The sequence below is a fragment of the Dendronephthya gigantea genome, unplaced genomic scaffold, assembly GCF_004324835.1.
Source record: "Dendronephthya gigantea isolate DGI-Jeju-01 unplaced genomic scaffold, DenGig_1.0 000321F, whole genome shotgun sequence".
NCBI lineage: Eukaryota > Metazoa > Cnidaria > Anthozoa > Malacalcyonacea > Nephtheidae > Dendronephthya > Dendronephthya gigantea.
In genome coordinates, this window is record NW_021163331.1 from 94763 (window position 1) to 110571 (window position 15809).

Genomic DNA, 15809 nt, shown 5'->3' on the forward strand with positions numbered 1-15809 from the left:
CAAATGAAAGAAATGGTGGTTCACTATCCTTTGTTATTCTGTTGTCATCTTTTAGCCAGTAGTACTTTGCATCCAGGACAGTGTTTTTTTTACTATTAAGTTTTTAAAGTCATCTGAGAAGCCAACGAAGTCTTCGGGATCATTCAAAATTTCGGGAACTAGATCTTGTCCTTAGAAAATGACAGACCGGCGTGTTATGTTCCGGACATGCAGCGCGAAGGGCACTAGGATTGCATGCTTCATTTCTGTTAACCTTGGCAAGACATATATTCAACAATTTTACCATAAGCTATGAGTTGTATATGAGCTGGGGCTAATTGTATAAAAGAATAGTTAACTTTTCACTGTAGTTAAGGACAGAGTTTGCCAACCAGAGTCGTGTATTTCTGAGTTAACTAGGATTTAACTATGCAAAATATAGTTAAAGAGTTTTATACAACCGGCTCCTTATAGCCATCGAGTCGAAGCCGTTCTTAAGCACGTTGCTTAGTTTCATTTTAAAGCGATGTGTTCAACCTAGGCGCCAAAAAAGTGACAAGCACCAAAGTCAGGTACTCTGTCTGAACCGCAGCCTAATGCAGCCAGATCTTCATAATAATAATAATAATAATATTAATAGGCAAACTCGGATTGAATTCTCCTGACAAATTCTCCCTGTATTGCTTGCTGATTTCACAATAATATAAACAGCGGATACGGTAGCGCAGCTTATCAAATTGCGTAAGAGCTAATATAAGCAAATATATAGTAAAATCATACAATTGAAACTGAATGACAATGGTTATTTAACGTCTTACTCTTATCAACCATGCGCGAGGTCTTTAACCAAAAATATCGAACTGAGATATTCAGTGAGTTTAAGGCCCCGTTTAGTAGTTTACACTTTACCGGTTGCTTCCGGAGTGGATCAAATTTTGTAGCTTTAAAAGGCAGTAAAGAAATTGTCAGAGATCGAAATGAATGTACCAAATCTATAGCAAACTAATAAGCATTTGCAAACGAAGATATATCGTGACAAGCGAATCCGGACTTATCCGGTATAGTGTAAACGGAGCCCAAGATGCACTTGAGATGCACCAAATCTACGACGTGCACGTGAAGTAACACTGACGTTATTTCCACAGTTTCGCCTCAATAGGGCCGGATAAAATCATAGACGGCTGCGTGGTAAACAACGTCAGAGCCGTGCGCAAAACAAATTTAAACTTCCTAACCCTAACCCTATTTTCATTTCATGCCTGCTTTCAGCATATTCTTTTAGGTATTCTCTGTTTTTAATCTCGCTGACCACTTTAGGAAAACAGGAAATCTCATTGCACCACGGTTCCATCTCAACGAAAGCGATGCTTGCCATTGTATAAAATTGTAAATTGCATGCGTCCATAACTAAAGCTCGGTCAATACCCGAAAGTTATACACACGAGACTCACCAGCTACAATATAGACTAGTGTACACAGAGCCAACCAAATCATGGTTTGTTTTGCAAAATTGTAGAAAACTTGAGGAGTAGAGCTCTAAATCAATTATACATAAAATACTGGTCAGTTAAAGTTCATACAAAGTTCGTATGTTGAATATATTTATTAGGAACTGCATGTAAAAAGTTGACAAATTTTACGACTCACAATAGTTTCAAAGATATACCAATATAAAAAACGACTTTTGACAATTGTGTCAGTTTGAAGTGTTTCGTGAGAGACGAACGTTTGAACCTTCTTAATGGACCGTACTGGTAGCTAGGTCAAAAATACATGGAAGTGAGGCTAATGTATCACGTCATTTCTTATTTTTCCAGCCTCATTCCCACGTTGTGCGAGCTTATATTACGATGTAAAGTTATAATGCTGGTTAAATACCAAATCACATTCTGGTAATAAGAATACTGAAACAAAAATCTTGTCAACTATAAACAATTCATTCGTGAAGGAAACATTAATGACACCGTTTAACCTGAAATCAATGTTACGCCGCGAAGAATCGATTGAATCAGCTGATGTATATAGTATTACTTTCAGTTCATGCAAATGTTTCGATGAAGTGCTTTAATCAAAATCTAAGACAGTTTTATAGTTGTTACATTACAAGGTCATGCAGTTAAACATCATTTTATGGTATGCTCTTAAATTAGCATAGCATTTTTTAAACCATGGAGGATTTTAATTTTCCTCCACGTAAAAATGCCCCAACATAGCGTGTGAATCATTTCTGCACGTGCTAGCTCTGATCGATGAATATGGCCAGCCAGGCCAGGTTCACACTGGCTCCTAAGAATCGGGGAGCCTCTTAGAAACTAATGTGAACGAGGCCTTACTTTTCGATAGACAAAGCATTTTGCACACCAGCGACCTCAGACAAAGGGAATTCCAGATTCTTAGGACAAGTGTGAACTAGACTTATACTTCATGCAAGTTATAATATTTTTACTTTGTATATATTCTATACTCTACTCGTTCTTCATTTCCAAAAACATGCGCGTTAAATAATTATAGGGCGATACGAGAAGACGGAAATGATGGCGGATGTTTACCTGAAATAGATAGAATGCATGCATGCGGTCCGTCTTTGTTTCAGAACTCTGAAGCAGGCCGAACTTCTTAAAAGCCCGAAAGAGTAAATATACTCAGATTTATTTATCTAATCTATATTCAGACCTCCTCTTGTGCCAAACTTTATGTTAACGAGCTTTTGTTTAAATTCATTTGTTTCAGTAAAGTCTTTGTTTAAGTTTGACATCTGAATTTGACTCAGCACATGAAACGTTGGACGCCTGACCCATAATCTCTTGCCTTGTGTGATTTTAAAATACATTCTTAATTTCCTTTGTTATTATAGCATACTGTAGTCACACAAAGTAAGTTGACCAGCTTCCTCGGTTCTCATAATCGTAATCTATCGTACGATGTTTTTGTAGCCAGTGGCGCATAATATTCTTTTAGAAATTCACCTTCAGAGTACAAAAAATGTATCGTAGCTAGAGCATGCTGAGCATCGTACGAAGTATTACAACCATGCTTTCCATAAAAACAAGGCTTTAAAAGACATTATCTCTGAATATAAGAATAAAATGTGTTTTACGTACCTTTTGAATGAAGTTCGTGCTAAACTATACAACTTTCATAAGTGACTGACGTTCAAAGGTCTGCGGTTTCTTTATGGTATAAACATTCTGTATATACTGTAAATATACAATTAACATATATAGTATGTGTAAATTACCATGGAGGAAGTCTTCGATATGACGTCATGATGGGTTGAGAATAAATTGTAAATGACATTTTTTGGGAAAAAAACGCATATTTAACTCTTCCTCTATTGTCGTAGAGAGCCGTTGAGTCAATATTAGATAAGCCTCACTCGTCGCCAAGTCTATGGCGCCAATAAACCCGAGTTGCACGATTGCAAAACCAGTTTATTAAAACACAGTGATTAAAAATAACTTTATATGCACTTTCAAGCTCAGATCGAGTTGTAATATCTAGAGTTAAGGCTGTTTTTTGCATATTCATACAGATGGCGATCCATCCATACACACGCAAGGCGAGTAAATCTTTCCAGATAACAGATACACACAAGTAAAGTCTAATGACATCATATTCAGGTGGTTATTCAATGAATATGAAATCTACATGGTATCCCAAAGAAAAGTGACCATATAGAAATTATCCTGTATAATTTCAAGTCTGAGCCCTATGCTAAACCCCGAGATGCATGCAGACATCAGCTTCTTGAAATTAACTCCTACACTATAATTTGATTCGACTTATATACAAGGAGCTCATGCATGCATGGTTCAACTGATAGAGGAAAAGTAATATAATCGTTGTAATGCAAACGACATAGTATAAATAGGATAAATCATGATAACACAAATATTGTAGAACACTTACCTTTGCAAATCAATACACTGAATACAGACTCGATATCGATCGATTATCCCGCTCTTCTCGGTCACCAAACGAAACAGCTGTAAGCCTGCATGTATATAATATAAACAATAAACAGTTCGTTTATACAGCGTTCACATCAAACGGGATAAACTTTTGTTCATGGGGCGATTAGAAGAAAATTCGCCACAAACATTCCCATCGGCGGATCTCAGCGTTATGCTGGTTTTCAACTATAGTGATATGTTTCGCGCAAGACGATATTTTGTTTTTGTTTCAGAGCTCTCAGCTGTGAACATCTGGAAAAATTGTCCAAAGACAAAAGAATGAATTCGCTTTGCATGCATGAAAAATATCGCTGGTGGAAAACCAACATTCAAAATAAATTATACTGCAGCAAATTCCAAATGTACATCCAAATATACATCTGAATAACATCAGAATATAATGATACTAATGGGTCTAAATTTCTAAAGACTATTTGGAATTTAAATCTGCTAGTATACTGATCAATCTGAATGTTTTAAATGTTCTAGTTTACTTTGACTAACTTAAAATAAGAGCTCAAAATATGAGCTGTTCTAGTTGATTTTGACTCTAAACCAGTCACTGCAAAGGCGGTTTTCCACTGCCACTGGACAGTTCTATATGCCGTGCATGAATCTATCGATAAAATCTTGAGCGATATTGTGCGACCGACGCATTATGACATGTTGGGATAATCAAATCCGGCATTTAGTGTGAAAGGTCTATATATTTACGTGCATAGATTTTATGTCAATTCACTCCAATATACACATGCACTAAGTAGAATTATTATCAAAGATTTACTGGGCATTTTTTGACTATACCTTATTACAGCTATATAGTATATACAAGCAAAAATTATTTCTAATAATAATAATAGATTCATATCAATACGAATCAATATTTGTATATGTATTAAAATCAGGAATTAAGGACAAAGATGGTATACTTACAGAAATGCTATACATTCTTACTTTCTCTCTGAAATCATTTAAAGGAAAAAAGATAACGTGCATGATTAAACGGTCAGTTCACAAAACATAATATACTGTGAATGTTTTAAAGTTTGAAATCATCATCGACATCAACTCGGATCAACACTTCACTCTTTTGGCCGGACATCTGCTTTTGATGACTGTGGGAAAGCTGGAAGCGGTTCATCAGTTCATGTATTCTCGCATTTGTTCTTTTCAAAAGTAGATTTGATCAGATAATAAACCACATATAGCTTGAGAAAATATCGGAGAAAATTTTCAGTTGTGTTGACAATTTTGAAATGCGCACTACAGCATATTTTAATCAATTCACGAGTATATAGTGTTCTACAGTTCTAGCACAAACGGCATATTAAGAAATGCATTATTCATCATACGCACATGGAATGAATCTCATTGGTTCTTCTCGCACTAAAGCCAAGTTTACACTAGAAGCCTAGATCTGGCCTGGCCATGGTATCCGATAGCAAGATAATTGTCAAACATAATCAGTGACAAAATACTTGGGAAAGACCCCAAACACGCCGAAAAGTGGTAACTACTAGCATGGATCCTATACAGATTATACTATTAGGTTGAAAATTGGTCAGGTAAAGGAAGGTCGCCTTTTACCAGCTAGATAAAGCCCCGAAAATTGGTCAGGTGAAGGCAGCCCTTTACCAGCTGGGTCCGTTCACAACTCCAGGTCAGGTCCAGGCCACCTTCTTCTGTAGGCCTGGGGCCGGTTGTACGGAGGCTGGCGCTATCCACCGGATAGTGATTTTTTCAACCGTTCTAAAAATGCTCGAAAAGCGATAAAATTCATCTTTGGAAACAACAGTTGTTATAGCAAATAACAGACGATTTTAAAGCGATTGAAGTTGAATTGATTCACTGTAACCGGTGGATAGCGCTATTCGGCTTTCATACATCCGCTGGATTTCACGGTCTAGACCACGCCCAGGTCAGGTCTAGACCAGATAAACCACGTTCACACTAGAACTAGACCTTGTCCAAGCCAAGTCAAGCGCAAAGTGTAATCGCGGCTCTTCCTGGATTTTGTGTCCTGGACCATGCAGGTCCACGCCAGATAAACAACGTTCGCACCTAAAGCCCGCGCCGCACACGAGAGCTATTAGCTGAGCTAAAGACCACGGGTGGCTGTTAGCTCAGCAATTTACTCTCGTGTTCGGATAGTTTTTTGTGAGGAATTCGCCTTGAAAGGCAAGTTTCTCATGTGTGCGGATGGTTTTCGGGCTGAGCTAACAGCCCCACGTTGATGCTGAAATAGGTCACCCAAAGGTAATGGCCCAGAATTATACAAGTTCTTATACATGGTAATGCTATATTGTAAAATGAAGTTATTATTTAGATGGCACGAGTCTGCATGTTCCCTTAGTTGAATCCCTTTATAATCACATTTCAGAGAGGCTCAGTATTAAGTAGTAAACACGGGCGAGGAAACGTTTATCTATACTAGCTATAAATTGTTCTAATCAACTATAAATTGCTTACAATCCCGACACGCCGTTGTTTAATCAATTGGCGACGGTATTCCCATATTCTCAGCCAAAATTCTGATTTTGGAATCAACACAATCCCAGGTAAAATAACCTTGCTCTAAATGTCGTACATTATCACTGGTATCTTTATACTCGGCTCTTGCGTGCATGACTAATAAGAAGAAAAAGAGAAAATTAGAAAATTAACTATAACAATGAAGACGCTTGCTAGCGTTTACTCGAGCTAAAGGAGCTCGAGTGTTTTTGCTTGTGTTTTTAGCCGGAGAAAGTTTATAAATCAAAGCAGATGCGCGCAGTCGTTTAGTTTTGATCGAGACATAATATATAGAATATGCGTACCGACATTTAATTTTGATCGCGGCAGAATATGAGTGCAGTCGTTTAGCTTCGATCAAGTTCACAGAACATGCGTTCCGTCATTTAGTGTTGATTGAGTACACAAAATATGTGTGCAGTGTCGTTTACTCTCGAACCTTCGATCGAGTACACAGAATATGCGTAAATCCGTGCAGTTTTGATCGAGTAGACAGTATTGTTTTGCTTCGATCGAGTACAGAGAATGTGCGCCTATAAGACGGTCACAAATATGTCACATGCGACTACGATTTATTTCGATTGGCCAAAATTAAGATTGGCCGCGTGAGAGAATAAGTCTTGCATGCAAAAAAAACCTGACCGAATTTAAGACTGTCGCTTTAGCTCGAGTATTAATGTTTACCAGCCGAAAAAAATATTTCATACGGGGCTTTTCATGCGACAAATCAAGTCGGGAGCTCATATATATTGCATTACCTCGGCCATTATTAACTGCCAAGATTTCATCTGGTTTCATTTTGTACGAAAAAGAGGTTCTTTTGTCCTGCATGAGTTCGGAGTAACGAAAATAGGCTTTATAAAAAGATTTCATAAGCTTCGGTTCCAGTGGCATCTGATTGTCACGATACTCGTCACTATAAAACAACTGCTTCAGTTTCTTTGCCGGGTCAAGTCTATATGGAACAAAAAGGACACGCAAGAACATTTAGAATATCAATCACGCAATAAGTCCGAATATTAGAATATTCGCTTTCGGTTAAAGAGTGGTAAAACACAAGTGTTTCAATACTGACCGGATCAAATGATGACTGGAGAGAGTATGCATTTTTCCAAAAGTGGTTTTTGACGTGCAATTGCGGAATGTCACTGGTGTGTTCACAAGAATTTCAAATGACTCTGGATATTCCTCGTAGAGGAGTTTTGCTGCATGAAAGCCATCAACTAATATATTTTCACCACCTTCCCCTTTCGTTTGTTCAACACAATGAAGCATCAAAGCCTAAAAAATATTCAGGGGCCAGTTGTTCAAAAGACGGTTAACTTAACCTAGGGCTAACACAAATTTTTGGCTACACCAATTTTCAGTTAGTCTCTTGTTTCAAATATTTGAATATTTTTCCATGAGTACTTTCTGGTTCAACAACATTCAACTAGCAACTAGGGATGAGGTTGGCAAGCCGAATACTTACATCATGCTTTCAGGCAGCATTTCTACCCATGGGTAACCTAGTCTAACCTTTCTAAATACGGGTAGGAAGGGCGCACTGTGTCACACTGCATACGTCATCACGACCTTTTCGCCGCGCGAGGAATTTCAACAGTTTTTATTTTCATAGCACAACTTTAAACCTAAATTTTTCTTCTAATCTGAATTTGTCGAATTTTTCTTACTTCTAGTCCGAATTTGTCGATAATATTGGTATCTTTATGATCGGGAAAAAACAAATTTTCAAAAAATATAAAAAACCCGAAATCGAAATTTTGATAGCATAGTGGAGTATGCAAAAGTGCGGTAACGTCCCGGGAAATATACACTGCCCTATAGTTTGTCGTACTTATAACTGAATAACTACAATGTTATGTTCTTTTTAAGATGAACTTAACTTACCGCGGCTTGGCCTTGGTTGTAGGTAAGATCAGTATGGCAGGGCAAATAGGAAGGGGCATAGCTAATTTCATGTTGCCCACCGCTTGCTTTTACTTCACTTATTAGTCTAAAGGGAAAATTACACGTCACGTATTGAGAGCGAACATAATCAGGGCGCTAATAAATTATCTATAAGCGCTTGAGCATAATCGTTCTATGCCAGTGATGCCAGGTTCTATGCTTTTTTGTCTACTAGTTTCCAAACGGCTAACAACAATTTTGTAATCGTCCGGTGCATGGCTATTCAACTACACGGCCATGCACGATGAAAAAATATTTATGCACATATTTTGAAAATAAAGCGATGTGGCATTTGCAATTTTTTAATTTCTGCATCTGTAAACAGTCGCTGAAAACTTCTGTTTGTATTAGTTTTTAGAACCTTTGAATTATAGGCAAAATCTTTGATCTATAGGCTTGCAATTGATGATATTTTTATCTTACTAACCCGTAACTCGTTGTCATAAGATAGCCAACTCTATCACCCAAAGTTCCTAGATGACCAGACCCGCTAGGCGCATTTTCTATCTTAGTTATTCCAGTTCGAGTTGCTATTTCCACCAACCACTTAAACAGCTCTTTATCATCCTTCAGTAACTTATCAAATTGAAACGTAGGCAACTTCCCTTCTTGAGACATGTCTGGACCCCATAATTCAATACCCTTCCTTATCACACCAGATAAAGGTTGATCTTCACCAGGTGGACGATACCTGAAAATTTTGTGTAAAGACTTGATAATAATAATAATAATGAGTGTGATGTCTTCGATGAGTTTCTCGTCTCTTTCAAAGAAACTTTGCATAAAAATGTTTGATCTGCGGAAGATCGTTAAGTGGGACGTGGATCGTTAAGCCTCTGGCGCGGAAATTCCAAAGGAAAAATCATAATTGCCGCCATTTTGCCCACGAAATTTCCGCGTGGAGACCTGGTTCACACCCACACGAAAAGCTTCAGTGTCCGCCATTTTGGCTTCAAACTTCCGACAGGGTGAGCGTTCGGTTGTTGCTAAAGAGTATGGGCGAGAGGTAGGTGACCGTGAGAGGTTTGGGTCTAGTTGCGTGTTTATTGCGTGTTCGTGTTATTTTGCTATTTTGGGATATATTTTCAAAGTCAAACTTCACAAAGTCAGAGATTCATTTAGGCTCAACTGCACAAATCAAACCAAACGTTGAAAATTAGAAGTATCTATATATGCTATATAATCGAATATTTACGCAAGTATTTATAGGGTAAAATGTAGGATTGATGTTTTAACACGCAATTAAAGGCATGTACCGTGCGATATGGGGTCTCAAATGCTTTTATATTCTGCATGCAGTTTGAAGAAAAACTTTTTTCAACTGTATCCACCTTTATAATGCTAAAACGAATTGCATTACAGTACAAAGTGGCACAGTGCTGAAACTAATTGTATTTCAGTATGTAAAGATTTACCATAACATAAGCTTGTCTCCTAAATATAAAGCTCCCACCCCTATCAGAATACAATTTTGTAAGTTATTAAGTCATTCCTTCACATAAAAGACAAGTACTTTTGTAACATCTAATGGTTTTCTTTACAATAACAGGCTATGTGTATGTGAATTGCTAATATGACTATGCTGGTCTACATTAATTATGAGGTTACATGTCTGTAATAAGTATAACATAAAAAAACTAGTTCAATGACAATTTGTGATTTTGAGAAGAAACGAAACGGCTATCTTTAAAACCAGGAACGGAGAATCAAGGAACGGGAATCAAAGAACGGGGAACCAGGAACGGGGAATGAGAATCTCCGGAATCTTTGAAACCCGGAACGAGAATCTCCGGAATCTTTAAAAGCCGGAATGAGAATCTCCAGAATCTTTAAAACCCGGAATGAGAATCTCCAGAATCTTTAAAAGCCGGAACGAGAATCTCCGGAATCTTTAAAACCCGGAACTAAGAATCTCCGGAATCTTCAAAACCCGGAATGAGAAATATGTAAACAGAAGGAGTTGCAACAGTAGCGTAGCCAGCCTTACGATTTGCTTTGCTATGCTAATATTTTGGTGTTCACTGACTGTGAAACAATAAAGTTTCTAAAGACATGAATAATTATAATAACTCGAATTTTACATAGCGGGACAAAATCGTCAGGCTGGCACGCCACTGAGGAGCAATAAAATAAACCCGTTCTAAGCAAATTGTGTCATTCGATATCAACTTTTTTCCATAAAAACAGTCAATTTATGATAAAATGAGCCTGTCTCTTGTGGTTGGAATTTTGCAGATTCAGCCTAAAACGTGAAATAATTGTATTTGAATAGCCTGCTACTGTATATGCTACGCACGCAATTTGTTAAATCAATGTCAAGTCTAAAATATCGTGAAAATGAAACGTTATCGGAATGCTGCTTATCCAGGCGAAATATCGGACCATTATCGAAGCACACATACCTTTTCCGTGTTAAAACATGGTAGGCTTTTTATCATATAAATCATTGCGTAAGTTCGATTGAATAATAGCAAACTAGATCTTTTTAATATATAAGTCCCAAATAATTTTCCATTCATTAAGATGTTTTCGCTCTTACCACGAGCACGCAATAAACACGCTCGTCTACCATCCCCTTAAGCAACAACCGATCCGAAATGCTCCCAAGCGCTTGCGGAGGAGATAGTTTGCCGTATAAGTTTTAATGCTTGAATGGCTGCATATACACGTCACCCTCAGGCTCAGCCGTTCAAGCATTAAAATGTATAGGGCGAACTTGAAACATATACGGCAAAGCAGAATTTGCTGCTTTTCTAAATAAGAATAGCCTATTGCTTTCTTACATTACTGCTGAACATCACAAGTTTTATGTAGAACGTTTGTAATTTAGCGAAATTGCCCCACACTCTAAGATAGTGGAGTTAAAACACAAACTTTGTTAGCGGTTTGGCGTTTGCCGTAAACGTCAAGCTAAAGGTCTCTATAAGTACGAAAGTACGAAACAGTATGTACGAAAGTACGTATGTATTGCAGTACGAAAAAATTCCATTAATCTTACCTCAAATGTTTTAACCAGTCAGCTGAATAATTGCTGGTATGACCATCTTCCCATTTTACTGCAAGTTGATTGTGCTCAGTATTCCAGTTAGCGAACTCTGCTGTAATGTCGAGATCAACCTCTTTTGGCGTATATAATGTACGTGTTTTTCTTTTGTCATTACAACAGGCTGGACAACGGCAATTCTCGCGCAGGTAAATATATGGATATTCATCAATACTTCCATTGATCCACTTGACTTCTATACATCCGTCCGTATTCATGGAAACATCCTTCACTTTACTTTTGGTAATCGACGACGCCAGGCAACGCCGTGTGTTGTTGTACAAACTACGAAACTGACGCCGAAAGTTAAAGCTACGTGCTATCAGAGACTGCATTCTTCAACCAGAGCATGAGATCCCTGTAGATCAACTGGTGATTAAAACACAAAGCCAGTGCATGGAGTCGCCAGCTTGACGAGTTGGGGGAGGGAGATATATTTATGTATTTATATATTTATGGACTGTTTTTACGGACAGTGAACATGAATATATGAATATGTCCTCAGCAGTTCATATAATAAACAGATTATTGACCTCGCTTGTTCGATCTGTAATGTGAAATATCAGACCGAGGTTTTTTCATAGTAAAAAGCGTCGGTCTGATATTTCACAGAGCCCTCACGTTCAGTCAATAATCAGTTATTATTATATGGCACGCGTCACTTCCGGTGAAATGGAGCTCAGTGATTGGCTGAGAAGAATTTTCCCGTAACGGACCGGCACTTTCCCATAATGGACCGGCACTTATCCCATAATGGACCGGCACTTTCCCGTAACGGACCGGCACTTTTCCGTAATGGACCGGCACTTTCCCGACGATCCAATTCGACGATCCATTACGAGATGAAAAACAGAGAAGTTCTGAATGAATAAGGCACAAATAAAGTCAGGAAAAAATTTAATCGCTACTGAAAATAACTGATAAGACGTTTCCAGACAGTTTAGGTAAACTAAGTAATTGAATATTTGTTTTTGTTTTTATCAAATGCGTACCAGGCTAATAATACGAATTCGTGCATTTCTTGTTTGTTTAATATTATTATTATCATTATTATTATTATTATTTCTAAATCTTTATACAGATAAAAGCTTCAGTTTCTACACAATATTTATACAATAAAATACAGTGCGACAACTGTTATCAACGTTTGTCCTGCAAACCTAGCTATATCTCTAATTATAATAAACTAATTAAAAAGTGTAAAATATCAGTAGTACAATATAACAAATTTCATTGATAGAGTTGAAATGTTCCTTCAAGCCTTTCCTAAATTTTTTCAGAGTTCCCACTAATCTTAAATTTAATGGCAGAGCATTGTATAATTTTTGCATGACTTTGTAGTTGTATGCAAAAAAGTTAATATATTTAACTATCATCAAATGTGGTATAACAACTACCAAAATAGATAAAAACACTTCTCGACGTTTCGACTGGAGGGCCTTCGTTAGGAAGACGATTGTTTACCGCAAAGACTTGCTTTCTATTTTGACCTTATCCACCGTTTAAGCTAAACGGGCTTGATACAACCTTTCCACGCCTTCCATGACACTGTTAACCCATGCCTAACAAGACGCCGTTCTGGCGTTAACTCCGGCGCACATGCCAGTCTTCAATTTAGAGCTTCTGAACATAAACAATACAGTTCGCGTATTGTTTCGCATACATAATCTAAACCTAATCGAACAGCATGAAAAGAACGGTTTATTTGTTCCTCTTGCAGGAATTGCCGTATCATGCGAGCGAAATCGAATCGCGCATTGGAAAATTAGCCAAAGCTGTGCACCACAACTCTTGGGAGATAAGACTGGGACGTAGATGAATACGGTCACATACACATTTTAAATACTAGTATATTTCGCGCCATTACAGACTTGCGACGACGAAAAATAAAAAAACAAAAAAAACAAAACAAAACCAAGGCGAATTTTCAACTCCGTCGCTGACGCCGGAGTAATAACCTAATGTAATTTAATACATAAGATATGCCTGCGGAGGAAGCTAGATACAACTGGCTCCGCCACGGGAGTTAATAAAACCGGAAGTCGTGATGCCACGTCCCATCACGCGAATTATGAACTTTGAATGGACGACTCGCGCTTTAGACAAATTTTTGATCGAAGTAACTAGATGAAAATAAATCATCGCAGCTAGAAAGATCTTACTTAAATTAGTGCAAATGCAAAGTTTGGTTGCAAAATTTTGTAAAATACGGAAAGTATAGCCATGCGAAGTTGGCAAATTTTGTATACTTTTGTATTACGTGCGGAAATTACGTATACAAAATTCGTGGGCTTTGCATGCCTATATTTTCCGTAATATTAATTACAACAACTCGCAGCCAAACTTGGCAGTTTCACTAATTTTAGTACGTAAGAAATTAGTCTACAGCGCAAGTCGTCCAATTCTCAGCTGGGGAATTCTTAAAATGAAAAGACCGATCTTGTCGAGTTCGCCGAAGGCGAAGTAAACATGGTGGTCGAGGCTCTACGAAACATGATGCTTCCCTCGGGCCTCGGGATCAGTCAATAAGTCTTAAATATTACAAAATTAATGGCTGCCTATGGCGATAAATGCATAAATTTACTTTCGCACGATGTAATTCCTGTTAAATTGCATGGTGAAACCATCCGTAATCGCCAAAAGGATCAAACATCTCTGACAAAAACTCACAATCGATATCTACATTCAAAACTCGAGGAGATGAACTGTACAGGGTACATATTTAAACACATGCAGGGATGCCGGAAGTTATACAGGACAAAGGGTGCAGTTTCTTATGAAAAGGGCATATGTTCACTGACCGAAAGGAGCAAAGATGGCCAAATAATGCGCACTACAACGTACTTAGTTATTGCAAAAGCGCAATTGCACCCAAGTTGTGCACCCGTGAAGTTGTAAAAACGAAAGGCAACGGGCGCAACTGACCAGCTGCGCCCGTGGTTCAGGCATCAATGGACTCAAACACAAACAAGCCCATTTAGTTTAAACGGCGGATAAGTCAAATTTAAATAACACTCTTACATCTATCTTAAATGAGTCAACTTGAATATTGAATATTATGCACTGAACTGATGTAGTTGTAAACAGTATTTTTCAGTATTAGGGTTAAAAACATTTAGTTTGCTTCTTGAATAAAACCATAGACTTGCTTTCTATTTTGAACTTAACCACCGTTTAAGCTAAACGGGCTAGTGTTCGTACTGTGGAAATTAAAGTCTTGGTGACGAACTTAGTGCTCTAAATTAACGAAAGAACTGAATATAACTATAAATTTAACTCACTTTGGTTTACACGCGCACCAAAGACAACGATTTATAGGACATGAAGTAGATTATTTGCGCCAGCAGCGTCCACGGTCCAACACAAAATAAGTAAAATATAGCTGACGCGCGACTAACGCGTGACCGTCACGCAATTGCTGGCCTGCAGGTGTCACACGGGGTGTCCCCCGAAAATTTGGGCCCCGCAGGCTATAATTCCTCGGAAATTTCCACAGATATAGGTACCATACACAAAACCCCCAAGAGCAAGTTGATGCATGCCTTAATCGAAACAAGTGTCCAAACAAGTGTCACCCAGTGGATCACATTCCAGAAGGAAAACCCACGTTCCTTGGGTACTTGGGGTAGAATTGTATCGGCTTTATTGATTTAATATTATTTTTTGATCAAAGCTTTCCACTAAATCCAATGTTATGATATACGTCATAATCTGCTAAAGTGTGTTTTATACCAAGGTTACTGAATTTTTTTAGGTCTTTTTTAGGTCATATCTTATAATCTTAAGTCACAAGTTCCTAATTGTGAAAATCGTTTTGTGTAATTTAACGCTGAGGAAGCCTGAGTTATGATTTTTTATAGCATAACATTTATAGTACGCGCGTGCTGATTGGTCGAGAAACGTGTTTCTATTTAACAATTAGACAACGAGTCCGAGCTGACTATGAGCGAATAGTCTATTCGTTCATAGACAACGAAGGTGAGTTGTATAATTGTTTCAGTATACACCCTTTCGAGAAAATAATCGATACACCGCAATTACACCGAAAAATAATTTAATTCAATTTTATACGGTCGCGCGAGCGAATTTTTCCCAAACGTTCACCATCACGAATAGACAATGGTTGAGTAGCCAATCAGAATGTAGGATTTGTAACAGACAATAGTCTGGTGTATACTAAAACTGTATAGAAACACGGAAAATGTTTTCTATTTCTTAAATGTGTGATGTTGTTGGCGTGACTTCAGTAGCACACTAGCACATCATTTTACGCGTTCCTTCAGGCTTTTAACTCTTGATCCCGATTAAAAATTTCCATACAAATGATGCAAACTATAAATACCAACAACTCCCTTTCAGGACTTTGGTTTTGA

General features: G+C 37.8%; 1 long non-coding RNA gene across 1 annotated transcript; it reads right to left on the minus strand.

Annotated features, from left to right (window-relative positions):
- Positions 1–86: 86 nt before the first annotated feature.
- Positions 87–5190, minus strand: LOC114541916. The gene is made up of 5 exons (XR_003689397.1): positions 4866–5190; positions 3889–3973; positions 3081–3176; positions 1431–1515; positions 87–170 (listed from the first exon to the last, which is right to left on the minus strand). It is a non-coding gene; the product is annotated as an uncharacterized LOC114541916 (long non-coding RNA).
- Positions 5191–15809: the final 10619 nt, after the last annotated feature.